Genomic DNA, 7,149 nt, shown 5'->3' on the forward strand with positions numbered 1-7,149 from the left:
TCTGCCGCCCCCCCCCCCCCCGCCTTAGCATGAGAAAGCCTCATTATTAGTTGGTTACTCATCCAATGGATCTTCTTTATTTTCATGAAACATTTTGAACTTCTGAACCAAGGAGTTATATTTATCAGGTCCAGGAAAATATCCTGGGTTGATGCTAAATCCAGCTACCTAAATTGTTAATACAGACAATTCCCAACTTGTAAACAAACACATTCCTGAAGACTTTTTTTCTTGGGTGATTCAGTGCTAGTCCTCCAGCTAGTCTCTGAAAGTTTATATCCCTTGGAACATAGCCCAGAACAAGGCAAACTGAGACGAGGGTGCTGTCCTGTGCAAGCAGGGAGTTTCCTCTTTTTCCAGTTCGAAAAGTCTGAAGCTTGCCCTTGACAGATCCTTGAGTTTCTCTCACCCCTGGGCTTGGCATTGTGCTAAGGGTTGGGTTTGGATCAGGCCATTTACTGACTTTGTAACTCTAGGCGAGACACATGACTTCTGCACACCTGTTTCCACCTATGTAAAACAGGCTAGGAATTGTTCCTGCCAGGGTCATTGAGAGGAGTAAGAGAAAAGTCATTTGTGTTGAATGGTTTCAGGTTGTTCAGCGGGGCTCACTGTTTGGGCTGCTATTATTATTGTTATTATTAGGTGATTCCTAGTGTCCTCCAGTAGTCCCATGTGTCATACTGGGGTGCCCAACCTTTCAGAGTGGGAATGGGGAGAGCAGATAGCACACATTGTACTTTAGGTATAAGCTGCACAATTCATTCTTTTTTTCCTCTCCTCCTTCCAATTATAACCAGTTTCCTTTTAGGTAGCTGAGCCCAGCTTGAGGTCAGAAGGAACACAAGGTGTCTAACATCTGCACATGCAGGTGGGCAGGTGACAGAAACCCACCTTTCCTCTAGAATTGCTTATTTATCCAGATGAATTCAGACTGAGTGTACTCCAGATGTCACGTGCAGCAAGGAGGACAAGGCCTTTTTAATAATTTCTTTCTCTCTTTATTTCTAAATTTACAGTTCTGTTGTTGGCTGGTGGGTCTTTCTTTCCTGCCCTATTCTCTAGGTAGAGGTGAGGTTAGCAGGCCTTTGAGAGCTTATTAGATTTTGCAAACACAGGCCAGCTCAGGGTAAGTACTTGACAAATGTTCCCCACCCTCCTGAATACAAAGGGATAATCTCATTTATCCACATGAACTAGGAGGTGAAGAAGACAGGATTCTCAAGTAGAGAACCTGATACCCAGTAGGTCAGGTGGAGGAGGGAAACAAAGGGGAGGGAAAAATCTAAGAGAAGCCTATTTGCCTCTAGGGGCATCTTTCTTTCTTTCTTTCTTTCTTTTTTAAAAAATTGCTACTAGGGGCATCTTTCTGAGCTGCAGCTGTGTCTTGCTACTCGCTTTGTCTCCTGGGTGCATTAAAATCCTTACTAACCAGCGTCCTGGGAGCAGCTTAAGAAATCGGGTACCTGGTTCTCAGCGTTGGGCTGAGGCTCTAAACACACCTAACCTCCCAGAGGCACAAATAAACTCCTTCAAGCTCAGAACTCAGTTGTTTATCTGAGAGGCCTGCTTTGTCCTCGGCCAATCAGACTGTGTTTGCCCACAGCTGGGGCTCCCTCATTGGCTGGGAAGCACAATGATTTATCTCCTGGGAGGTGATTAATGTGGTCTTTTGAATGATTCACAGTCTGCTTACTCCCACTGGGTCCCCAGGTTCAGAAGTCAGGTCTGGAAAATGGGGCCACCTTTACCAGTGTTTGCCACTGTGGTTCCACAGGTCATTTGGAGTGACGGAGTGTTCTGTGAGGGAAGCAACACTGACCTCAGAACTTCTTTGATAGCCACCCAAATCTATTCCCCCACTTTTCTGGTGCTTTCCTTCTTTCCAAGTCCTAGCAGTAATCAGCTCATTCTGAGAGCCAGGTCATATTGCTTACACCTAGGGGATGAATGTTTCCTTGTTATGCCAACGAAACCCAATGCTTCTCTCTACTGGGACTGATAATGGGTTGTTTGATTGCATGCAAATTTGCAGTTTTTTTTTTCTTTAAACTAAGGGCAGGACTGCTGAAGTCTGGAGCCTCAAGCCATAAATGCTCAAATAATTGTTGTTAATTTGCAGATAACTCTACTGTGCAAGGCATATTGTAGAAAGAAAGAAACTTAGGTAGATTTCTTTTCTTTCTTTTTTTTTTAAATTCAAAAAGAGCTGTACCTCATAAAGAAATGATGGCTTTGTTTCACAGTCCTGTGTGCAACATGAAGCCCAAGGTGTCAGGGGCTGGGCTTGGGCTGCAGTGAACCTGTATAGTGCTCCTGATATTTAGAAAAGGAGACTCCTCCCTCAAGACACTTTATCACCATTTGGTGGGAAACTGCCTTAGTGAACATTACAATTGTACATATCATGTATAGATAATATATGGTGTCTACCATGTAAATGGTAGTCCCTTGGTGTGTTGCCAGGGTGCACTGTGTGGCCTTAGATCAGTACTGGCCTTAGATCACCTCCTTCAGAGTGGCAAGACTGTCTCCTGCCTTTGCAGTTGCCATCAGAATGTAAAAGCAATTTCTTGCCTTTGGCTCCAGGAGTTTTCTCCATGCACTTTCTGGGAGAATCATCCATCAAACACACCAAACTCAGACGAGTATCTGGAGTGGAAGAAATTTCTTTTCATCAATGTTACGAATTTTGGGTTCATAAAAACTCATAGTTGGATGAAATTCTAGAAGACACCTAATTCTTGACTACTGTATCAATGCTTTTGGTAAGCTGTGCCCAGATAGACAAGGTATGCTGTGACCTTGATTTTAAGAGTCAAGTCCTTGAAACACCCTTGCTGGGATCTTTGCAGTCATCTTGCAGAGCTCAGCCCAAGGTAGTCCTCCTTGGCTCTCTGATAAATCCTTCCTTTCATTTTATGACCATTTGTAGCTTATCTGTGTGTCCCCAAATACTGGAGGAACAACGTTGTTTTTCTAGATTGGTTTCTCTAGGTCTGATGTGGGAACTTGAATCCAAATGTACTCCCATCAATTACCTAGCAGCCCCATATTTCCTAGTTCCCTCTGATCTCTGAGTTTGGTGTGTATTAACTAAACACCATCCTTATTTTCTTCTTCTATTTGTCTTTACAGTTGTAACATCTCTTATTCTACAGAACTCTTGCCTGCTCTGAGACAGCATGCTGCTTACCTATTATTCCTCTTGTCTCCAGGAAATCACCTGTCCAGTGAGCTAACATTTGTAACACTGGTGTTGACTTTGGATAATCATAACATAGCCCAAAGAGGAACAGAAAATATCCACTGTGTTGGAAACAAAGCAATTCACTCTTCATGTCCTTATTAAGTAATATTTATTTGCAAAGGGTATACCAGATCTTTTTTCTTTTTCTTTTTCTGGTAGGGGGTGGGATCAAACCCAGGGCTTTGCATATGTTAGGTAAGCATTCTATTACAGAGCTATATCCCGAGCCTGGACCCAACATTTTCTACCATTTCTGCTCAGAGTAGAGCTGGAAGGGGAATTTGCAGGCAGAAGGAAGGAATTTCAGCACAGGGAACTTGGCTGGGGTGCTAAATGCACAGGCAGAGCTGGGGACTGTCTGTCCTGATCCACTCCTGGCATCTCTGCCTCTTGCATTCACTTCACTGGATGGTTTACATCTGGAATAGACTCCTCTTGGTTATTGGGAAAAATTTTGTTACATTTTTATTCTCAGTAGAATAGTTGGTATTCAGACAATTGTGAGGGGAGAGAGTCTGGCCCTTGGAATTCAGCCAATCTCCAGGAAAGCCTTTGGAACCCAGGATCCCAGAGGAGGTATCTGTCAGATGACAACACCTTGACCTGGTTTTATAATAGGTGCCCACCCACTATGCCCCAGTGATAATCAACCCACTATTGAGGTTTAATCACAAACACTCATATATCTTTTGCAGAGTGACAACTGTTCTCTCAAGTCTTTCTTGAGTCATTGTCAGGCTAAGAAATTAGGACTTATTTCATGTATTTTTCCAAGGTCCAAGAATCCAGGGTGCATTCCCTGGGTTCGTCTAATACTCTGTGTGTCCTTGTGTAAGTTACTTTCCTGCTCTGCATCTCAGTCTTCCCTCTCTAAGGGAAACATGGCTCTACTGACCATCCAAATGAGGAAGTACACTTCTTCTTTAGAATAAATCCACTTACCTGAGTGCAGTGTGGGAGAAGGGTCAGTGAGCTGAGTGGCTGTGGTAGAACAGTGGTGGCCTCAGCCTTATAGTGGAGATCAGTGACCACCATGGAATCTCACAGATTTCCCTTGATTCAGCCAGAACTTAGCCTTTTAACTTTCAAGAAGGGTTGGATAAAGTCCCAGTATGCAAGCTTTCAGTTAAAATGCCTCCCTTAACAATCTCAAAATCCTGTGATAGAATTCCATTGGCTTTCCATATCTGTGGGTTCCACATCCTTAGATTCAACCAACTGTAGAAAAAATTGCATCTGTACTGAACATGCACACTTTTTCTTCTTATTAGCTCCTAAACAATATAGTATAACTACCATTTACATAGCATTTACATTGTATTAGATACTATAAATCTTTTAGATATGATTTGAAATATATGGGAAATATGTATAGGTTAAATACACTATATGAAAACCCTATGCCATTTTGGAGGGAGAGTACCAGGGATTGAACTCAGAGGCACTCAACCACTGAGCCACATCCCCAGCTCTATTTTGTATTTTATTTCGAGACAGAGTCTCACTGAGTTCCTTAGCACCTCACTTTCGATGAGGCTGGCTTTGAACTCCCAATCCTCCTGCCTTAGCTTCCTGAGCTCCTGGGATTACAGGCGTGCGCCACTGTGCCGCCCCCATTATGCCATTTTATACAAGAGACTTGAGCATGCATGCATTTTGGTATCTGAGAAGGTTGTAGGATCAATCCTATAGATATTGGGTGTTGACTATATTTCTTTGGTGGCTTCCTTTGCCTTCTCCGTCCCCCTAGTGAAGACCAGAATGGGCAAAAAAATGGGAAGGTGCCCATTAGTACCATACACAACTTATTGAGGTGTTTTGAATGGTTTAGGTAATTCTAAAAATGTGCAAGGCAGATCAAAGAAAAAAACACATAAAAGAAATTACGCATGAAAGAGAATGACACAAATGCCATGGTAGGTCAGTAAATTTGCCAAACAAATGATAAGTGATATGGCATTTCAGGGGAATCAGCTCCTATCATAGAGTTGATTATTTTTCCTTGCTGGGAGTAGGATGGTAGTCTGGTTCTCATTGGTCTGTTTTCCATCCCCAGAGCTTGGGAAGACCCCAAACTGGGAAGTGGAGAATAATGCCTGGTCATTCTCTGTCCAGCCTGCTGAGCCCCATCCTGATCCCTAAGAACCACTCTGACGCCTCCTCGGAGGCCAGACAGAGGGTGAGGAGGGACCTTCTGAGGGTTTCATAGCTATCTCTGCTGTGACATATCTAGTCACTCCACCTTTCGTGAGCATAATACCCCAACTGTTTTAGAGAGAAGAACCACCAACTCCACAAAATCCATCCATCTGTTGGAAATCTATCTCACAATTTCATGGTCAGAATCTTGACTGTGAGTCAGAATCTTGGAATGTGGGTGGGAATCTTAGGCCTGCCAAAAGTTATAAATAGAACTGGCAACCCTCTCCCGACCACCCTTGCAGGCCAGCCAGTGAGAAACTTGCCTCTGCCCAGAGTGAATTCTTGAACCCACTACTTTGGACCAATGCAGGCTCCAGGCGCCTCCACACCTCCCCCAGGGGCAACCACAGGGCACCCCCGCCAGAGCTGGAAAGATCATGGCCCACTGAACAATCTTGCACTTTATATATTAGATTCCCCTTTCTTTGTTCACTTCAGTCCTAGGAATGCCCTCCCTCCTTTCTCCTTCGTCAGCTGTTTGGGAACAAACACAATAGCTAAGCTTCAGATCTCTGGCTTTTGCTTTTTCTCCTCCCCTGCCTGCCTGCCACTGGGGAGCTGTGCTTGTTTTTTTTTTTTTTTCTCCCCATCCCTTGAACCAGCCCAGCATCTCCAGGGAAGAGGTCTGGTCTTTTTGATGAACTGAAAATGTGATTATGATGGGCCACAATTGGGTCTGCACACCCACCCAGGCAGAGTGAGGTCATGGATTGATGGAGCTGGGGCTACAGCTCTCTCCCAGTTTCTGGCACCACCGACAGGAGATGAAACAAGACAGAAGTGGCTGGTGCCGGGCACTGGAGCCAGGGAGATGCTGGAAGTGCAAATTAGCCGAACCTTATTTTATGTCCCTGCCAGAATGGTTTAGCAGAGAGCTAAAGAGAAGCCACTATAGACAGCAGGCAAATGGTAATAGTTGTTATAAGTCCTTGATTGCTTTCCTGGTGTAATCTCATTTAATTTTATTTTGAAGCACCATCTAAGGTAGGCATTGCTATCTTTGTGTGTTAGGAGCAGGTTCAGCTGTGAGTGACAAGACACCTAAAAGTAACAACAGCTTGCATTGTCTAGAAGTTTATTTTTCTTTCATGTAAAGAAATCTAGGGCAGATGTTCAGGGCCAGTCCTGGATCCTATGGTGTTGGGATACAACGTTCTTTCATCATTTTTCTGTTGTCCTCAATCAGCATGGGACATCTGCTGCATGGTCCAAGATGCCAGCTCAAGCTTGAGGCATCACAGTCACATCCAAGCAGTGAGACAGGAAGGGCCAAGAAATAAGCAGTTCCTTCTTATGAGGACAATCTTGGAAGTTGCTCAGGATCCTTCTGCTTATATCTGATTGGGTAAAGCTTAGTTCTATGGCTATTCCCAGCTGAATGTGGGATGAGAAATGGAATCTTTATTCTCAGTGTTTATGTGCCCAAGTAAAAGCTAAAAATTGAGGTTCCTATGGCTAAGAAAGAAGGGAAGAAGAGCTACTGGGCAACTTTCAATCTCTTCCACCTTAGCTGTCTCGTATAGGTGAGGAGATGGAGGTGTGGAGGGGTGAGATGATTTTCTTAAAGTCATACACTTTGGAACGATGGAGTTGGGACTCCAATCCAATTGTTTTTCTAGGACAGTTATACTCACTGTGCTGCACTGCCTTCTAATTCGATTGTTGGGAAACAAGACATATATATATATATATATATA

General features: G+C 43.8%; 1 protein-coding gene across 3 annotated transcripts in view; it reads left to right on the forward strand.

The window, feature by feature from the left end:
* Vwf (von Willebrand factor) overlaps window positions 1-7,149 on the forward strand; it is a 156,091-nt gene that overhangs the window by 17,958 nt on the left and 130,984 nt on the right. The window lies entirely within an intron of this gene.

The sequence above is a fragment of the Marmota marmota genome, unplaced genomic scaffold (genome assembly GCF_001458135.2).
Source record: "Marmota marmota marmota unplaced genomic scaffold, marMar, whole genome shotgun sequence".
NCBI classification, from domain to species: Eukaryota; Metazoa; Chordata; class Mammalia; order Rodentia; family Sciuridae; genus Marmota; species Marmota marmota.